The following is a 21328-nucleotide window of genomic DNA, read 5'->3' as shown; positions in this document are numbered from 1 at the left end:
CCCTTCGCTCTATTTCTTTCTCCCTCCCTCTTTCTCTCACTACCTTCCTCTTTCTTTCTTTCTCTCTCTCCATCCCTCTTTCTTTCTCTCCCTTCCTTCCTCTCTTTTTTGCTCTCTTTCTCTCTCCCTCCCTACGTCCCTCTATGTCTTTCTATCTCTCTCCTTCCCTCCCCCTTCTCTCTCTTTCTTTCTTTCTCTCTCTTTCTCTTTCTTTCTCTTGTTCTCTTTCTCACTCGCTCGCTCTTTCTCTCTCTTGCTTGCTTTCTCTCTCACTTTCTTTCTTTCTGTCTTTCTTTCTCTCTCTTTTGGTTTCTTTCTCTCTGAGCTTCGCGGCACACCTGACCATGTCTCGCGGCACACTAGTGTGCCACGGCACACTGGTTGAAAAACACTGTTTTAGACACACAAAAATTTACTCTGAAGAAGAAGGAAGGAAGGAAAGAGAAGAAGAGGATAACAGCAAGATGGATGGTCTCAGTTAGGCTGCAATGGGTGCACCATGGGTAGATTTGTAGGCCAGGATGGGGATAGATCATCATGAAGACAAGAGATCATCATCATATTCAGTATATGGTGACTATGATTCAGTACTGACTTGGCAGCACATCAGTACTTAATGAAAAGTAGACACAGATGAAGTTCTTGTTTCTGCACTGCACAGGCTGGTCCTTGCTAAACTAATTTTTAGCATCTTGCAAGGATGCAGCATTCTTAGACATTTTCATGGCAGACTGTGGGCCAAGTGAATGACTCAATGGAAGACATCTTCCTACTTTGTTGTGCCTGTTACATAAATGTTAAGATGACACAGAAGAAAACTGAAAGGTACATCAGATAGGATAAACAGAAATAGTTATTTTGAACAGGCAATCCTCAGGCAGACCGGATAAACCAGCCCAGATGAACTTTTAATATGGTAGAGTAGTGCTTCTTTCTTTCTTTCTTTCTTTCTTTCTTTCTTTCTTTCTTTCTTTCTTTCTTTCTTCTTTCTTTCTTCCTTCCTTTCTTCCTTTCTTTCTTTTTTTCTTTCTTTCTCTTTCTTTCTTTCCTTCCTTCTTTTTCATCTTTTTGTTTGTCTTCTCTTTCTCCCTTCCTCTTTTCCTTTTGTCTCTTTCTTTCTTTTCTTTCCTTCTCTTTCCTCTCTTTTTCTTTCTTGTCTTCTCTCCCTCCCTTCCTTTTTCTTTTTCTCTCTCTCTCTTTCATCCTCCTCCTTTTCTCTCTCTCTCTCTCTCTCTCTCTCCCTCCCTCCCTCCCTCCCTTTCTCCCTTCCTGTGAAGAACCCCAGAAAGTCTTTGATAGCAGGAAAAAACCCTGGACATTTTGAAACTGAGCACATGCCCATTGATCATCAGACATTCTTAGAGCTCCACTGTTGATTAGGATAGCTTACGTGCACGTGACGATCCCCAAACAGTGAGGGTTTCTTTCTTTCTCCCTTGAAGGCCCTGTGCGCCCCTTTTGGGCTTAGCAAGCCTTTCTGCAGCCCCCTGGGAGCCAAGAGGGGCACAGGGGAAACCTGGAAGCAGGAGTGGGTTCTAACTTATCTCGCTGCCAGTTCGCTTCCTCCTGCACCACGTGGCAAAAAACAAAAAACAAAGCCAAAAAGCAGATGGCGACCGTATGCATATTGCCGGAACTCGGATTCTGCACATGCTCAGAAGGAAAACTTAAAAAAAAAAAAGATGGCAGTGCCCATGGACTATTGCCACCGGCGAACCAGTCCAAACCAGGAGGAACCCACTCCTAGGTGTGAGCTTGTGCTGTGAATAATTGTATTTATTTGGAGGGGAAAGTGGGGGAAAGACATTCGTACTTAATACTATTTTCCCAATCCTGGATCTATCCAGCCTAAGGTGGTGGCCTGCATTTTCTTTTTTCCTATCTTTTAGCTGCAGTGTCTTTGTACTTTTCAGCAGAGTGGCTGTGTTCCTATGGATGGGATTCGAAACAACATTTTTTTATCTTAACTGAGACAATCTGCAGCTATATATCGCCCTTTGCTTTATTTGCCTTTCTGCTCACTTGCAATTATGATGACAGCTGTTTCAGGGAAAGAGACCCTTTTACTCTGAACAAAAAGGAGCTGTATTCAGAAAGATAAGCAGCCTCCAAGTACAGAATGAGATTCACTTTTATGGGAGAGTTAGCATAGGAGGGTACGTGGTAGAATGGAGTGGTACTCAACTCCCAATTACAATAGCTAAACAGATCTGATACTGAATTAAATGGGGATAGCCATCTTTTATATTAAATGTTCGTATGGCACTTTAAGGACTATATAGATTAAGTTACTTTGTCAAAGATGGCAATAAGGTTTTTCTCTGACATCTGTTTGACACATCCATGCTGGCTTCAATTAATTGTCTTGTTCACTCCTAGATGCTCACAAATGCGCTGCTTGATTCTCTTTTCCAGGACCTTCACAGGTATTGAGGCTGATTGATCTGCAGTTTCCTGGATTTTATCTCTGTAAAAGCTTGTGGAGCTAAATGCCAAAGTTCAGTTGTCAGCACCTTTGCACTGCATTAATTAAATGTAATATAGATTTACATTTATATGTGTACATGTAATTGGATTGCATTTCTCACTTAATATACATTCAGTTCATTAGATATTTATATTTCTAACCACATGAAGAGATGATTATTGAGTAGCAAAACAACCAAGGCTAGATTACTGAATAATCATCCTTCCACCCCATTGCTTTGCATCATAATGACCACTTGCTGTTCAGCCTCACACCTACTCATACATGTATTATGGTGTTTTACTGCTGAGTAGTGAGGCAACAATGCCTTTTCTGTTTTCTTGATTCATTACCATATTCTTGTTTTAGTCATAACATTACTGGTGGCTTTATGGGGATAACACAGATCCAAAACCATTTCTGATTTTTCTATTATTGTTTGAATTCTAGATAACCTTTCCATTTGTTAGATTTGAGTACAACACTATTTAGATGGAGCATAATTTTGAAATATAAATTTAAATATAATTTGCACAGATCAACCCAATACAGGGATATATTTTCTACTGACAGGGTCTCTCTAGCTCAAAGAGGAAGGAAAATATTGAAAAAATGGCACAAACTTACAGCATCTCAATTTTTATCATATTTCTCTTGAGAAGTTGAGGATATTGATAATAATTAAAATCAATTCTACCCTCAATGCAATTCAACAGAGAGCTAAAAGGGCTTCTTAGGATTATCTTCTAACCAGTTTCTATTATAATATTATTACTTTCTACCATGTTTGTCACACTTAAAATACTGCAGAATGAGATTTGATGCTGGAAGACAAATTTATTTTTTTCTTGACTATTAGAGTTATAGTTTAAATTATTCTTTTTCCTTTGCTAGGACTATCTCTAGAATTTAGCGAAATATGGTATGTTTAATAATAGTATTTTTGACCACTTTAAAATCTATGGAAACAAAGCAATAAAGACACCAAACACTTACCCACCCCAAAAAATAACCCAGGTTAGGTTTGCTTCCTGGATGTAACTAAATAATGATCTATCTATGTATCCTTGGATAATGTGCAATTTGTATCAATCTAAAAGATGCCTATGTGAGTTGACATTTAAGATATGGGTCCAGCTGATTGTCATTCAACAATTGATGTTGCTTTTTCACATATCCAGTATTCACTGATTGGTGAACAGTGCTATTTGATTATGTGTCATCAAGTTGTTGTCAATTCTCAGTGACCACATGGATACAAAAGGGTCACAGCATACAGGATATACAAGAGAGTGGGAGGGAGCAAAATGTGATGGGGATGACTGAAGACCTTCTGGTAATACATTTAATTTTGTCAGGATCTTTCTCTGAGGTAATTCTGCTGAGAGATGGGACATTATCCCAGCAAAGCTGGGAATTTGGAAGTGTCAAAATCAAAGGGATTCGTCCAGCAAAGGACCTCAAGGGGTGAGGTGCATTAGCTGTTCTTTCTCTCTTTTGTAAACTTTGAGCCATTTTAGAGAGCTGGTGTAACCTCACCCAGTTTCTGGTTCTCTAGTCTTTACCTTAATTCTGTTTTGTTTTTAAATGATAGCTTGAGTCATTTCTAAAACTATGCTTCCTTGTCTCTTGATGTTTGCTTATTGCATCATTCTCTTACGTTCCACACCTTCACTCATATGAGATAATTTATTCTCTTGTTTTTTCATCTGAGACCACACATAAAAGCAAATCAAGGAAAAAATTAGTGTGACATAGTTTCTGATGGGTGGAATAAGACACCAGAATTTTGTCAAGTCAGGAGAATGCATAATAGCCTTTTGGTTGTTTTATGTGGCAGTTGACAGTTTATGCATGCAAGGATAACCAGTTGGCTTAGAAATGCAAAACAGCAACCACAATAATGTCAATATAAAGTAATTAAAAATCTTGTCGTTGGGAAGGCAAGACAATGGAATGAATAAAGAACTTTTATTTAAACATCTCATCTGATCAAAATACCTAGTACCTTCAAGAAAGTACTTGACACTAAATATTTATTATTCATTATTTTATTTATTTAAATCTTACCCTTTTTAAAATAATAAGTCAAGGCAGTGAACATATCCAACATACCACCCTCCTTCAATTTTCCCCACAATAGCAACTCCATGAGGTGGGTTGGGCTGAGAGATAGTGACTGGCCCAAGGTCACCCACCTGGCTTTCAAGGCTAAGGTGGGACTTGAATTCATGGTCTTCCACATGCTAACCTGGTATCTTAACCCCTAAACCAAATGTGGAACAAAATGGAAGGAGGTTGAAGAAATAGAATGGAATGGAATAGAATAGAATAGAAATGTAATTAACTTTAGGAGACAGGAAATTTCTCCTTAGTTCTAAGTTGCTTTTATCCTTGATTAGTTTTCATCCATTGCTTCTTGTTCTACCTGCCAGTGCTTTGGAGAATAGTTTGACTCCCTCTTCTTTGTGGCAACCTCTGAAATGTTGGAATACTGCTATCATGTCTCCCCTAGTCCCTCTTTTCATTAAATTAGATACACCCAGTTCTTGCAACTGTTCTTCATGTTTTAGTCTCCAGACTCCTAATCATCTTTGTTGCTCTTCTCTGCACTCTTTCTAGAGTCTCAAAATCCTTTTTACATCATGGCAACCAAAATTGAATGCAGTATTCCAAGTGTGGCTTACCAAAGCGTTATAAAGTGTTACTAAAACTTCATGTGATCTTGATTCTATCCCTCTCTGTATGCAGTCTTGAACTGTTGACTTTTTTTGGCAGCTGCTGCACACTGCTGGCTCATATTTCAATAATTGTCCACTAAGACTCCAAGATCCCTTTCACAGTTACCATTGTTGAGCAAGGTACCACATATACTGTACCTGTGAATTTTGTTTTTCTTGCATAAAAGTAGAACCTTACTTTTTTCACATTGAATTTCATTTTGTTAGATAGTGCCCAATGTTCAAGTCTGTAAAGATCCTTCTATATCTCGAGCCTATTTTCTGGAGTGTTGGCTATTCCTGCCAGTTTGGTGTCATCTGCAAATTTGATCAGTTCCCCATCTATCCCCTTGTCCAAATCATTGATGAAGATGGAAGAATACTGGATCTAAAACAGCCTTGTGATACTCCACTGCATTCCATGTGGATGCAGTTTCATTGAGCACTACACGTTGAGTGCAGTTGGTCAGCCAGTTTCGAATCCATCTGGTGGTGTTATTGTCTAACCCACATTTTTTTACTTTGTCTAGTAGTAGTTTATGCTTTATTTTATCAAATGCTTTACTGAAGTCCAAGTAAATTGTATTGACAGCATTCCTCTGATCCACTAATTTTGTCACTTTGTCAAAGAATGCAATACAGTAATACCCCGGTTATTGCGTCCCCAACCATTGCGAACAGGGTAATTTGCGATTTTTGAGCCCGGAAGTCAAAACACCATCTATGCATGCGTGCCCTTTTTTCTATGGGCACGCATGTGTAGATGGCGCCCGGCAGATCAGCTGCTGGGCGGCTTCCCTGGGTCTTCCCCCTCTTGCTGGCGGGAGGGCGAGCAGCGGGCATCAGCAAGGAGTTTCCCCACCGCCCACGCAAACTCCTCGCTGCCGCCCGCCCTTCGCCCGCCCACACCGTTCATTCTCGCCGCTTTGGAGCTGAGTCCTGAAGCGAATTCGCTTCAGGACTCAGCTCGAAAGCGGCGAGAGCGAGCGCGGACAAGCTGTTCGCTGGCGCTAGCTCTCGCCGCTTTGGAGCTGAGTCCTGAAGCGAATTCGCTTCAGGACTCAGCTCGAAAGCGGCGAGAGCGAGCGTGGACAAGCCGTTCGCTGGCGCTCGCTCTCGCCGCTTTGGAGCTGAGTCCTGAAGCGAATTCGCTTCAGGACTCAGCTCCAAAGCGGCGAGAGCGAGCGCCAGCGAACGGCTTGTCCGCCGCCTGCCTGCCCGCTAGCGAGGAGCCGAAGATTGTGAGCGGCGCGGCTGTTTTAAAACGTCGCCACCGGCATGGGAGGGCTTGCCAGCACCCCCCGGACCCCCAACCCGGGTTTGGGGGGCTGCTAGGAAGCCCCCCATGCCGGCGGCGACGTTTTAAAACAGCCGCGCCGCCCCCAATCTTCGGCTCCTCGCTAGCGCTGCGGAAGTTAAAAACACCATCTGCACATGCGCAGATGGTGTTTTTACTTCCGCAGCGCTACTTCGCGAAAACCCGCTCGTTGCGGGGGGTCCTGGAACGGAACCCTCGCAACGAGCGGGGGATCACTGTAATATTAGCTGGCATGATCTGTTTTTGATAACCCCATGTTGGCTTTTGGTTATTACTTTGTTTGCTTCTAGGTGTTTGTTGATTCATTGCTTGATTATCTTTTCCAGAATCTTCCCTGGTAATGAGATCAGGCTGATAGTCTGTAGTTTCCTGGATCTATTTTCCCTTTTTTGAAGATGAGAACTACCTCAATTCTTTTCCAGTCCTCTGGCAGTTCCCCTAGTACTCCAAAATCTTTGAAAGATATAGTTCAGTGGTTTTGAAATCTCATCTGCCAGGTCCTTCAGAACCTTGGGGTGTAATCCATCTGGTCCTGGTGATTTGAACTTTTTCTAGGGTAGATATAATTGAATTTATATTTTATATATACCATATTCATTGAAACCCAGGATAGCCATTCTCTGTTGTATTCTTGGATTTGATAGCATACAGCAAGGTTATCAGTTAAAGCACTTATCAGGAAAAGATTAGAGGGCTGTTTTTTGTAGTTAGGTGGTTTATATGGATATAAATTCATGTCAGCCAGCCAGCAAGCCATAGCTTGTTGAAAAAGCTTATTTCTGAGTGAATGATGCTAATCAGCTTCTTTCTTTTTATTTATTTATTTATTTCTCTTTCTTTCTTTCTTTCTTTCTTTCTTTCTTAGCATTTAGAGTGTTTTGTATGACAATATTACCATTAACCATCAGCAATTGCATAAACTGTATATATAATACTCTGACTGAAATTCAAGGGATGCCTTGAATTTGATTTGATTTGAAATTGATCTGATGGCATGTAATCAATCAGTGTAGTTTGACATCCAACATCCAAGTTATTTTGCATATCTTTGAAATATTATGACAATATAAGTTGAATACCACTGTAATATGAAGTCAGTTGTCCTCAGATCTTTTGTTTCTCTTGCAAGATTCTCAATAATGTAATGCACATATGCATATTTGTATAGTTTCAAAATAAATTGAATGAAATTGTGCCCCCAGTATAACTAAGTTAAACTGAAACAAAATATTACAAACATATGGATTTTGTTGATGTACATGAACAATCATTAAAAAGTTCTAATAATAGAATAAAAGAGGATACATTTTTTGTGTGTTCCTGGTAAGGACAGAAAAAACCAGTTTATGTGAATTTATTTCAGGAAAAAACCTCTAAAATATATCTTAAGATTTGCTTTGCTTCATCCACAATATGAATTGAAACAAAAAATGATGAGCCAAACCGAGTCTTCGGAGAGGGGCGGCATACAAATCTAATAAATAAATAAATAAAATAAAGAAACATAATCACTGCAAACCCAGGGAATAAATGAATGGTTTATATTATGTACTTTGGTGGATAGTTCTGTAAACCCAAAGAATTTAATAGAATTTAGAGTGTTTTGTATATGACAATATTACCATTAACCATCAGCAGTTGCCTAAACTGCATATATAATACACTTACTGAAATTCAAAGGATGCCTTCAGCAGAATATTGCAGTGGATTCTCTCAAGAGAAAGGCCTTTGGTATCTATTGCCATGTTTTACTCTACTTTCTCCCCCATCCCCAATTTTTCAATTTAGAGCTAGAGAGGATGCTCTGTACTTACTGAATCTTGTGGGCAGTTGAGTACCTTACTAGATTTTTTTCTCTACATTCGCTCACGTAGAAGCCAAACAGGTGCATCCAAGAAATGTACAAACAAAATCACATTTAAGTATACTGATCCTCCCTCACTTTGGTTCCCTAGCAACTGATATTTAGTTATGCTGCCTTTAATCCAAGAGGTAGTATGCCTCCATCAACTTTCTGCCATTGTTTAGTCTCCTTTTAAAATTATCTAAACTGTGGCAGGCGCATCCTTGCTAATGCTAGTTATAGTTCAGCAGTTCAAATCTCATCACCGGCTCAAGGTTAACTCAGCCTTCCATCCTTTCGAGGTGGGTAAAATGAGGACCCAGATTGTTGGGGGCAATATGCTGATTCTGTGAACTGCTTAGAGAGGGCTGTAAAAGCACTCTGAAACGGTAGATAAGTCTAAATGCTATTGCTATTTTTTCCTCTTCCTTACGGTGCCTCCCCATTTTGCAACGTTTAAATCCCTATCATTTGAAATCTATCTGCTTCCCTCACCTCCCTGCCTTTTTTTTTTTTTTGCTGGAAGGTGCATCTATTATTTTCAGAAAGGGTAATAAAATGTCTGTGAATAACCTCAGACAGGCCGCGAAATTGTGCTGCCGTCATTGGAAACGGGAGCTCATGCAAAGTCGAAACGCAGCTGGAGCAGCCTTTGACCTACAGCACTGCTGGCATCTAGGATTTGTCTCGGGGAGGGGGGGAGATGGCGAGGGAGGGCTTGAGTGACAGGCCTTTTCATCTCTGAGTCAGGGTAAGCTCTTGTCAGTTCAAAACTTTCCGCATGAAAGCAGCTGTTGGGGCAGCAGTAACCCGTCCCAAAGTTGGAGCGTGGAGTTTTGGAAGCTGTTACAAAAGCCAGTCCCGTCTAATTGCCTCGACTCTTCCTCCTCGGCTCTGTAAATTTCCCCCAAGCCCCCGCATGCCCTTAAAAAGAAAAGGCCGGCAATGAAAGGCTCGGGTGGAGGGGGGGCGTGAGGGAAAAAGGGGGGAGAAGGCGGGAAAACGGTCGAAGCGATACAAAGACCGCTCGCCTCAGAGTCCTGGGGACTCTGGCCACGCTTTTCACGCCCGGTGTCACGTGACCCGAGACTGAACGGCTCTAGCCCTGAAGCCTGATTGGTCCCCCGGCTCCTTTTTTTTTTTTTTTTTTTGAAAGCTTTACGTGGCCGTGGCAACCAGAGGCGGCTCAGCCATACTTTCCTGGCCTTTTCGGAGAAGGGCTTACCCGGGCAGAGGGCAGAGCGAGGAACCGATACGCGGCGACAACGGGCAGCACAGCAGCAGCAGGAGGAGGAGTTTCACCCAGGTATGCACTAGCCGTTGGCTTCCTTTCTAAGTCAGACGTCGGCGTGGGAGATAACAGGTGTCGCGTATGCAAAAAAAGGAGCGTGAAGTTTTTTTGGGAGGGGGGTATTCACAATCCTTCTGTTTAATGCGGTGTATGTGTATGTGTTTTGCTCTTCCTCGCTCCCTTTTTCGAATGGGAATTGCACCTGTATCCCTCACAGCCTGTAGAAAGAATGACTTTCCTTTTTTTTTAAAAAAAGTATTTATTTATTTATTGAATAGAATAGAATTTTTATTGGCCGAGTGTGATTGGACACACAAGGAATTTGCCTTGGTGCATATGCTCTTAGCGTACATAAAAGAAAAAGATACATTTTTCAAGAACCATGTGGTACAACACTTAATGATTGTCATAGGGCTCAAATAAGCAATGAAGAAGCAATCAATATTAATAAAAATCTTAGGATACAAGCAACAAGTTACAGTCATACAGTCCTAAGTGGGAGGAAAATGATGATAGGAATGATGAGAAAAACTAGTAGAAATAGAAGTGCAGTTTTAGTAAAAAGTCTGACAATGTTGAGGGAATTATTTATTTAGTAGAGTGATGGCGTCTGGGGGAAAACTGGTTTTATTTATTTATTTATTTATTTATTTATTTATTTGTCAAACAAGTATAGAATTACAGTTTGTATTAACATAACAAAGTATAAAGAAGTGATAGAAAGGATAATAGGACAGAAGGACAGGGATGGTAGGCACAATGGTGCGCTTATGCACATGCCCCTTAAAGACCTTTTAGAAAAGGGGAGAGGTCAACAGTAGATAATTTAAGGTTGAAGGTCTTGGGTTTAGAGGAAGAAACCATAGTCAGGTAGTGAATTCTAGGCGCTGAGCACTCTGTTGCTGAAGTCATATTTTCTGCAGTCAAGTTTGGAGCGATTTACATTTAGTTTGTGTCTACATGGCTCAAAAAAATAAAGGCAACACTTAAACAACACAATGTAACTCCAAGTAAATCAAACCTCTGTGAAATCAAACTGTCCACTTAGGAAGCAACACCTGATTGACAGTCAATTTCACATGCTGTTGTGCACATTCAACTTTTGTACAGAACAAAGTATTCAATGAGAATATTTCATTCAGTGTTTCCTTTATTTTTTACGTTCTCTTGTGTTGTTGAAGATGAAGTAGTCACAGGAAGGATGATATGGTGTATGATCTTATGAACAACAGTTAAATCAGTTCGGAGGCGACGTAGTTGTAGATTGTCTAACCCTAGTATTTGAAGTCTGGAGGAGTAAGGTAGTTTGTTTGGAGAGGAGTGAAGGACTCTTCTTGTGAGGTATTTCTGGACTCTCTCAAAATTATTATTATTGAATAAGTACACACATAAACAAAGATATACAACAAACATTGGGGGTATTTATAACCTGGCTTATATATATATATCTCGATCACTTTTATTAAAGTTTCTATGTTCCGGTGATCGAGATGGCTGATTATATATATATATATATGTAGATTGTTCTGAGTTCGGGTTTTGCCCTGTGTAATGTTTTGCATGCAAAACATTACACAGGGCAAAACCCGAACTCAGAACAATCTACATACATATACCCGTGAAAATTTACGAAAACAAATATATATATATATATATACTGTATATATATATATATATATATATATATATATATATATATATATATATTATATATTACTTTGTTAATGTTATGATTGCATATTCTTTATTTATACTAAAGAGAGTTACTAAAGAGTAAATAGAGTTCTTATTTTGACCCCTATGACAATTATCTCCACATGTTGTACCTCATGATTCTTGACAAATGTATATTTTCTTTTATGTACACTGAGAGCATATGCACCAAAGACAAATTCCTTGTGTGCCCAATCATACGCGGCCAATAAAGAATTCTATTCTATTTTATTCTATTCTATTATTGAATTACTAAGCAGTATCCCTGTATAATTCCTTTGACATTGCTTTCTTTTAGCCAATTATAAAATTTGTTCCATATTTTGTGATAATCAGAATCCTTTTTCCCTTTCAACTTCCTTGTAAGCATATCCATTTCTGCACAATCCATAAGGTTTTTTTTAAAAAAATTATCATTGCCTCTTTCGGTATCTCTTCATTTTCCCATTGTTGCACATAGGCTATCCTTGTTGCTGTCAAAATATGAATAAAGAGATGCTGAATTTCTTTTTTGTAAACCTTGTTAAAAATATCTAACAAAAGTAACTCAGGTTTTTCCCCCTCAATTATTTCTTTTAACCATGTAGCTACTCTGTGCCGGTACATTCTTGTCTCCGTGCAAGTCCACCAAAGGTGATAAAATATCCCAATGTCTTTTTTGCACCTGGAAAAAGGAGGTGCAAGGAAAGTCATTTCCAAAGCCTGTGTGAGAAGAATGACTTGCCCCCTTAGGTTTTGGGCTATAGCCTTTTGACGCATCCAAGCGGGGCATCGTAATTGTTTAGTCTGATTCTCAGTGAGCAAGGCTGGGGTTTGTTATAAAACAGAGTTAGGAAGGAACTAAAAGCTCTTGGTTTACATGATGGTCTTGGAGCGCAGGGTGTGCACCGACAACCTCCTGTGGAAAGTAATGTTTGTCGAATGTGCTGAAAAGTGGGAAGCTTTTGAAATGCATCCACCATCTTTGAAATTGCTGAAAAGCCCTCAAGAGCCTATGCAATTAATTTTAGGCTATAATGGTACACAGGAAGACAAACTTGTATTTTCAGAAAACCTGGACCCTTGAAGGCCAAAGTAGACTAAGTTGAATGATTTCCCATTTTTTAAAGGAATGAATAGGGAGCACATAGAGGAGAAGATTTTATTTACTTATTTATTTTATTTATTTGTCAAACATGTATAAGATAGTAGTAGTTACATAGAAACATAGAAGACTGACGGCAGAAAAAGACCTCATGATCAATCTAGTCTGCCCTTATACTATTTCCTGTATTTTATCTTAGGATGGATATATGTTTATCCCAGGAATGTTTAAATTCAGTTACTGTGGATTTATCTACCACGTCTGCTGGAAGCTTGTTCCAAGGATCTACTACTCTTTCAGTCAAATAATATTTTCTCATGTTGCTTTTGATCTTTCCCCCAACTAACTACAGATTGTGTCCCCTTGTTCTTGTGTTCACTTTCCTATTAAAAACACTTTCCTCCTGAACCTTATTTAACTCTTTATAACATATTTAAATGTTTCGATCATGTCCCCCCTTTTCCTTCTGTCCTCCAGACTATACAGATTGAGTTCATTAAGTCTTTCCTGATACGTTTTATGCTTAAGACCTTCCACCATTCTTGTAGCCCGTCTTTGGACCCGTACAATTTTGTCAATATCTTTTGTAGGTGAGGTCTCCAGAACCAAATGTGGTCTCAACAGCGCTCTATATAGTGGGATCATAATCTCCCTCTTCCTGCTTGTTATACCTCTAGCTATGCAGCCAAGCATCCTACTTGCTTTTCCTACTGCCCGACCACATTGCTCACCCATTTTGAGACCGTCAGAAATCACTACCCCTAAATCCTTCTCTTCTGAAGTTTTTGCTAACACAGAACTGCCAATACAATACTCGGATTGAGGATTCCTTTTGCCCAAGTGCATTATTTTACATTTGGAAACATTAAACTGCAGTTTCCATTGCTTTGACCATTTATCTAGTAAAGCTAAATCATTTACCATATTACAGACGCCTCCAGGAATATCAACCCTATTGCACACTTTAGAGTCATCGGCAAATAGGCAAACCTTCCCTACCAAACCTTCCCCTATGTCACTCACAAACATATTAAAAAGAATAGGACCCAGAACAGACCCTTGTGGCACACTGCTTGTAACCTGTCTCTGCACAGAATACTCGCCATTAACAATAACTCTCTGATGTCTACGCTTCAGCTATCTGCAAATCCACTGAACTATCCAGGGATTAAATCCAATCTTCCCTAATTTATCAGCTCTTTATGTGGAACCGTATCAAAGGCTTTGCTGAAGTCCAGATAGGCAATATCCACGGCACCACCTTCATCCAACAACTTTGTGACATAGTCAAAGAAATCAATGAGATTAGTTTGACATGATTTGCCTTCAGTAAAGCCATGCTGATTTGGGTCCAATAAGTTATTGTTTTTTAGGTGCTGATTTATCCTCTCTTCATTTTAACTACAGCTGATGTCAAGCTACCGGTAACTGGCCTATAGTAACCAGCTTCTTCTCTATTGCCCTTCTTGTGGATAGACACAACACTGGCCATTCTCCAATCCTTAGGGACATCTCCTGTTAACAGGGATTGGTTAAACAAATCAGTCAAGGGGATAGCAATGACAAATCTGAGTTCTTTAAGAACTCTGGGGTGGATGCCATCTGGACCCATTGCCTTATTTATCTTTAATCTTTCAAGTTCTTCTAAGACATTGGCTTCTAAGATCACTGGAGCTGAATCTGTACAGCTGGAAGCAATGCTATATCCCTCTATAGTATTATTTTGTAAGGTGTCTTTTGAGAAAACTGAACAGAACTAGCTATTGAAATGGTCAGCGATCTCCTTATTTCCATCAATGCATGTATTATTCCCGGTACTAAGCTTCGTGATGCTGCAGTTTTTCTTCTTCCTATCACTAATATATCTGAAGAAGGTTTTATCCCACTTTTTTACAGATTTGGCAATTTCTTCCTCTTTTGAGGCTTTAGCAGCATATATTATCTGTTTCGCCTTCTTCTGTCTCATTTTATTTTATTTATAGTTTGTATAAACATACCATAAGTAAAAAGTAATGATAAAAGAGGACAATAGGACAGTAGCACAGGGACAGTAGGCACAGTGGTGCTCTTATGCACGCCCCTTACAGACCTCTTAGAAACGGGGAGAGGTCAACTGTAGACAATGTAAGGTTAAATTTTTGGGGGTTTGGGGAAGAAACCACAGAGTCAGGGAGTGCATTCCAGGCATTGATCCCTCTATTGCTGAAGTCAAGTTCAGGGCAGTTTACATTTAGTTTGAATCTTTTACGTGCTTGTGTATTGCTATAGTTGAAGGTGAAGTAGTCATTAACAGGAAGGATATTCTGGTATATGATTTTATGGACTACATTTAGATCAAATCAGATGCGAGTAGTTGTAAATGGTTTAAATATTTCAAGTCTGGTGGAATAAGGTGTTTTGTTGTGAGAGGAGGAGTGAAGGACTCTTCTTGTGAAATATTTCTGGACTCTCCTGATTGTATTAATGTCCGGTGCGGGTTCCAGACCAGTGAGCTATATTCCAGAATTGGTCTAACAAATGTTTTGTAAACTCTGGTTAGAGTGTAATATTGCCAGAGAAGAAGTTACGTAAGATTAGATTAACAACTCTTTGTGCTTTTTTTGGCAATGTTGTTACAGTGGACTCTAGCATTCAGGTCACTGGATATGAGTACTCCAAGGTCTTTGACAGAGTGAGGGTCATCTACAAGTTTGTTTCCTCCAAGTTTGTGTTTTGTATTCTTTCTTTTTGCCAATGTGTAAGACAGAGATGCTTCCCTTCTTTCTGTTCCTGTATACAATTACAGCCTAAAGTTAATTACATAGGCTCTGAGGGCTTGACTATGAAAAAAAGCCTTGGAGGCAAAGGAATGAGGATGATTCTTCATCTCTTGCCTTGTTTTATGTGAATAAAAATACATATGAATAGTTTGGTTCCTTAAGCAGAATATTCATTCAATCAGCATGCATCCTACTGTACTAATGTGACCTAAATTTTGCTTCAGGTAACTTTAGTTCATTTATCAAATTTATATTTCACCTCTCATCAGTTAAACAGCATACCTATTTTTTGTAGCCTTGCTTTGTGCATCACGGAAATCCTATGAAGTAGGTTAAACCTGCCATGACCGACTCAAAGCCATCCAGCAAGGTTATTCACTCAGATATTAAACTTATATCTCTTCACACTTAAAAGCGTTCAGTTTACTCTGTATCAGTAAATGCTATGCAGTGTTTCAAATTCAGTGCTTCCAGTTCACTGCTCCAATCAGGGGTGGGCATGAGTTTGGCATCAGTTTAAATCCTTAACGCAACCACATTTCCCCCCCTAGAACTGTGTTTATAGTGCTGAATGATTTTGGAAAAGGTGACTCTTTTGCAGCAAGGTACTTTTGTATGTTTGTGCTGCAACATATTATGAGGCATCTTAATTATTTTTGAAGTATGGTGCAAATGGCACATGGCTGACCAACGTGGAATTTCTCCTTATTTATTTTATATTACAGTGTTCCCTCGATTTTTGCGGGGGATGCGTTCCGAGACTGCCTGCGAAAGTCGAATTTCCGCGAAGCAGAGATGCGGAAGTAAATACACAATTTTTGGCTATGAACAGTATCACAAGCCTTCCCTTAACACTTTAAACCCCTAAATTACCATTTCCCATTCCCTTAACAACCATTTTACTCACTATTATTACTGGTACTCACAATTGAATAAGACACTTAGTGATCCTGATATTTATAAACATAATTATTTATTAACAATAATCATTTTTTTTGCGATAAAAATGCTGATTGGCTGAGATTTTGGCCAATCAGCAATGGCAGATGAAAGTTTGGTGATGACGTATGACGTCATTGGGCGGGAAAAACTGTGGTATAGAAAAAAACCTGTGAAGTATGTTTTAATTACCGTAATATTTTTTTTTAAACCGTAGTATAGGCTATTCGCAAACTTTGAACCCGCAAAAATCGAGGGAACACTGTATTTATAAAGTGATACATTTTACAGCAGCAACTCTAGGCTATGTACAAAGATTAATACATGACACTTTGTTTAAAAAATAACCCTCAGAACCAAAAGCCACATCACTAACAGAACTCATTTAATTTCCTGGCCCAAATGCTTGGGAGAGCAGCTAGGTTTTCAATGCCTTATAAAAGGCAAACAGGGATAGGTCCATCTGGATCTTTGGAAGGAAAGTGTTCCACTAGGCAGGTGCAGCCACAGAGAAGGCATGCCTGTAGGGCTCAACAAGATGCTATTGTTTGATGGAAGGGATCCAGAGCAGGCCCTCACACCTAAATCTGAGAGAACAATCTGAGACAGTGATAGAAAGGCAGCCTGATGAATAGAATAGGCCTTGAATCATACCTGGAAGCCTTTTGGGAGCTGGTACAGCTTACAAAACAGCAGTGTTACACGAGCATAATGGGAAGCACAAAACTTGGCAACTATTGCTTCCGAGTACCCCTCAAGGGCATAACTACAGCACATTACAGTAATCCAAAGAGGAGATGATTAAGTCACGAGTCCCTCTGAGCAAGGCCTCCTGGTCCAGTAATAGCTGCAATGATGCAGAAGACAAACCTGTCAAAGGCTATTGCTGCAGCTATTTTGGCAATTGTTAAATTTTCTGTAATTTTGTGAGCTCAAATTCTCCCCAGATAACTAGGTAAACATGTACTTCAGACAAATCTATAGGACCTGTGCAACTGGAATCCAATTGCAAACAAATTAGATTAGATTAGATTAGATTTATTTTATTTATATGCCGCCCCTCTCCGTAGACTCGGGACGGCTCACAACAATGGTAAAAAACAATACATAGTAACAAATCTAATATTTAGCAATCTAAATTACAGTTTTAGGTTAAAAAATCCAAAAGAAACCCCAATATATAAAAAACAAGCACACAATCGAATCATACACAGACACTACTTGGGCAAGGGGGAGATGTTTCAATTCCCCCATGCCTGACGGCAGAGGTGGGTTTCGAGGAGTTTCCGAAAGGTAAGGAGGGTGGGGGCAATCCTAATCTCTGGGGGGAGCTGGTTCCAGAGGGTCAGAGCCACTACAGAGAAGGCTCTTCCTCTGGGTCCCGCCAGACGACATTGTTTAGTCAACGGGACCTGGAGAAGGCCCACTCTGTGGGACCTAACCGGTCGCTGGGATTCTAGACAAATGACTAAAATAATCCTCACAACAGCCCTGCAGCTATAGGTATTCCTTAATTTACAACAGTTCATTTATTAACCATTCCAAGCTACAACAAAAATGATACTTATGGCCATTTTTCACACATGACTATTGTACCATCCCCAGAGTCATATGATTTACATTTGGATGCTTGACAGCTGGTTCCTATTTATGATGGCTACAGTATCCTGGGGTCATGTGATCCCTTTTTGCAACCTTTTGACAAGTAAAGTGAATTCAGAAGCCAGATTAATTTAACAACCATGTTACTAATTTAACAACTGCAATGATTCACTTAACAAACAAAGAAAAGTTGTAAATGGGGCAAAAACTCGCTTAACAAAGTTTTCACTTAAGAGCATGTTAAGGAGTGTGCAGAAACCTTGAGTTATCAAGGAAATGCCCAGATGAAAACGTGGAATTCTAGCAGATATCCAGTATATATGAGTAATTATTCAGTCATACAAAACTGATACATTAAAGTGTATAAAACAGTGTTTACTTTAGAAATAGCACAGTCAGGTTAAGCAGTCCAGTCATACACATTCAAATCAGTCAATGTCTCAATACAATAATAATATTGCAAGTCTGTCTTTGTCTTAAATATCAGACATACCTTACAACTTACAAATATATCAAACTAACCCAGAGTTTACTACATCAGTCACAATGAATCAACAGAGAGAGCAGAGAGAGAGAGAGAGAACCATGCTTTCTGGCTCTCTCTTATGTCAATTTGCAACACTACCTCTTAAAGCTATAGTACTTCAGTACATACAAGCATTCATTGTTAGCTTGTTTATATATTGCAAACCCAACTGTCTTGTATATAGTAGTAACACAACATAAATATTTGGCTCAGTTGTGATTGTAAGTCAAGGAGTACCTGTATTCCCATAGTCAGGTGGGATTGATTTAGACTAAAAAAAGAGAATCAAGTAGCTCTTGGAAGATACAATAAAGGTGAAGGAATAACTACAGTTACCTGCCATTATCCTCATGAGGAAAGGCTGTTTCTGTGTTCGGTCAGGTTCACTCTTCCTCCAGCATGTTCTAGATGTCCCTTGTATCTTTCATCACCTGGATTTCCTCTGAAAACCAGGGTACCCTCCATGTGCATAGAGAGCCCTCATTAGTTTCATCTGATCCAATGCCAGTGACTTCTTAAATGGTGAAGAAAGCCTTGGTCAAACCCTCTACCAGAACCTCAGCAGCAACCCCATCCTCCCTCTGGAACCCAGCAAGGTTGGTCAGGTGTAAAGGACTGTTAAAATAGGTTCAGCCTCCCTCTAAAGAGGTAAGGCACCAAAGAAGTCTAGAATCTACAAGGAGTGATCTTTCCATGAGGCCACGGATAACTTGTTCCAGGTCCGTGATGGTCATGAACTCCCAAGCCACTGCCCAGTTCATTGCAATTTTTACTCCTCTATAGCCCAACTTCACAAACAACCTCTCACACCTGGCAATCTAAGGAGGGGCACCGTGAAAAGCCACTAGAAATTCTCAGCTAACAGTTGCCACACATCTTGCAAGCCCCGAGCCTGGGTTTTGCAGCTGATGTCACACATGAGCCCCAACAGAACGTATCTCCAGGAAAATAATCCCTTCTTCTGGGCCAATCAGGTTTAATGATGCAAACAAAGTTAACCACATTTGAATTGTGGATTCATAAATGAGTTTTATTACAGGCTGGCTGTGTATTCTTCTGGGCCCTTCCAAAAGAAACTCTCTTTGCTGTTTCACCACACAGTTCTTTGTATTACCCCTGTCCATCAGCTGCTATTCAAAAGAAATTTGAATAAGGAGCCTGTTATTCATTCCTCAATAGCTGATGGCATTTATGGGTACAGGACAAAGAAAGTGCCCCAGGAGGAGAGGAGAATGCCCACACAGCTTAATGTGATTGATGAGTGTCAGGCTTAACTGTGGACCAGGCAAAAAAAAATGCTAAGCTAATTCTACTTTATTTGTAAAGCCACATTAACTGAATCTTGTAAGTTTGAAACAACAATTCCTCCTTTTACAGTTTAAGAAACTAGGGAGGATCCCTTCTGAGCCTCTTGCTTTTCCCTTTGTCCAGCTTCAGACTATGATTTATCTGTTTTCTAGGCAGTATCTCTTTGACCCTTCTCCCAAGGTCTTTCCCATGTACCATTACAATAAGTGCCAGCTTGATATAATGCCTGGGGAGTCATCTGACAGTACTGCCACTGGAATAGTCTGTGAAGCATGTCAGATTATATTCCCAGCAAAAATTATGCAGTGTTAGAAGGAAACAAAGCACTAATTTGGGAAGCACACAGACAATTTAAGGCTATCTCATTGATGAGCAAGGATCACAGGAAAGCAATGGAATGAGGATAGAATAGAATAGAATTCTTTATTGGCCAAGTGTGATTGGACACACAAAGAATTTGTCTTTGGTGCATATGCTCTTAGTGTACATAAAAGAAAAAATACCTTTGTCAAGAATCATAAGATACAATACAATGATTGCCATAGGGTTCAAATAAGCAATCAGGAAACAATCAATATTAATATAAATCGTAAGGATACAAGCAACAAGTTACAGACATACAATCATATGTGGGAGGATATGGGTGATAGAATATCACCCATATCCTCCCACATATGATTATATGTCTGTAACTTGTTGCTTGTATCCTTACAATGAGAAAAACTAATACAGTAGTAATGCAGCCTTAGTGAATAGTTTGACAGTAGTAAGGGAGTTATTTGTTTAGCAGAGTGATGGCATTCAGAAAAAAACTGTTCTTATGTCTAGTTGTTTTGGTGTGCAGTGCTCTATAGCATCATTTTGAGGGTAGGACTTGAAACAGTTTACGTCCAGGATGAGAGGGGTCTGTAAATATTTTCATGGCCCTCTTTTTGACTTGTTCAGTATACAAGTCCTCAATGGAAGGCAGGTTGGCAGTTCTGATTATCCTCTGAAGTCTGCATCAGTAAATAAAATTACCAGTCCAGATTTGTGCCATAGTTGGTGGCACAAGTTTGCCATACACCTGAAGAAAATATAGTAATTGTTCTGTCTGGGTTCCCCCAGACCTCAACACCAACTGGAAAAAACAGCCAGACACTCTGGTAAAAGCCAAAAGTATTGTATAGCTGGAAAAAATAAACACAGAGGAAAACCTGTTCTTCCCAACAGACAGGCTATAATACTTTACAGCAGAGTCCTGATGTCCAGACAATTCAGCAAGCTTCTTGCTGGCACCCCCCCCCCCCCAAGGTTTCAATAGTCAAAGGCACAAACCAGGATTCCAAGACGCCAAAGTTCACAGCCAGGTCCCAAGACTCTCAAAGATAAAACTCCACAAGCCAGGAAGGGTGGGTCTGCCTTTTAGCCTTTCCAAAGAGCACCACACCCAAACCCAGCTGTTGCCTCTTTAATGCTGAAAGTACTTAGCCAATTGATTCCTTCTCTGAGTAGCTCTTCTCTGTCGCAGATCAATTATGGCTTGTGCATTTTCCTCTAAGGAATCCAGGCTGCTTGCTGGGGAGAGCTCCCTCTGGGGGGACTCTGGCTGTCCTCCCTCTTCTTCAGCCTGGGATTCCTCCTCCTCGTCTGCCTGCACCTCCTGTTCCTCAGCCTCTCCCTCTGAGCTGGAAACCGACAGAAGATCAGCCGTTCCCTGAGGGGCCTCAGACGGAACCACAACACTAATGGTGGTAGAAAATTACCTTACAACAACTT

At 40.0% G+C, this 21328-nt stretch overlaps 1 protein-coding gene across 3 annotated transcripts in view; it reads left to right on the top strand.

The window, feature by feature from the left end:
- The first annotated feature begins 9315 nt into the window (after nucleotides 1-9315).
- RASSF7 (Ras association domain family member 7) overlaps nucleotides 9316-21328 on the top strand; it is a 112260-nt gene continuing 100247 nt past the window's right edge. For 2 of the 3 annotated variants that reach the window (XM_070765678.1, XM_070765674.1), the window contains exon 1: nucleotides 9481-9654. The gene's annotated coding sequence lies outside the window, so the exon portion shown is untranslated. Of the gene's footprint in view, nucleotides 9655-21328 lie in introns of all 3 variants that reach the window. The other variant, XM_070765671.1, reaches the window with a different exon arrangement.

The sequence above is a fragment of the Erythrolamprus reginae genome, chromosome 1 (genome assembly GCF_031021105.1).
Source record: "Erythrolamprus reginae isolate rEryReg1 chromosome 1, rEryReg1.hap1, whole genome shotgun sequence".
Classification (NCBI taxonomy): domain Eukaryota; kingdom Metazoa; phylum Chordata; class Lepidosauria; order Squamata; family Dipsadidae; genus Erythrolamprus; species Erythrolamprus reginae.
The sequence above is the reverse complement of the archived record's forward strand: the minus strand, read 5'-3'. Positions and strand labels throughout refer to the sequence as shown.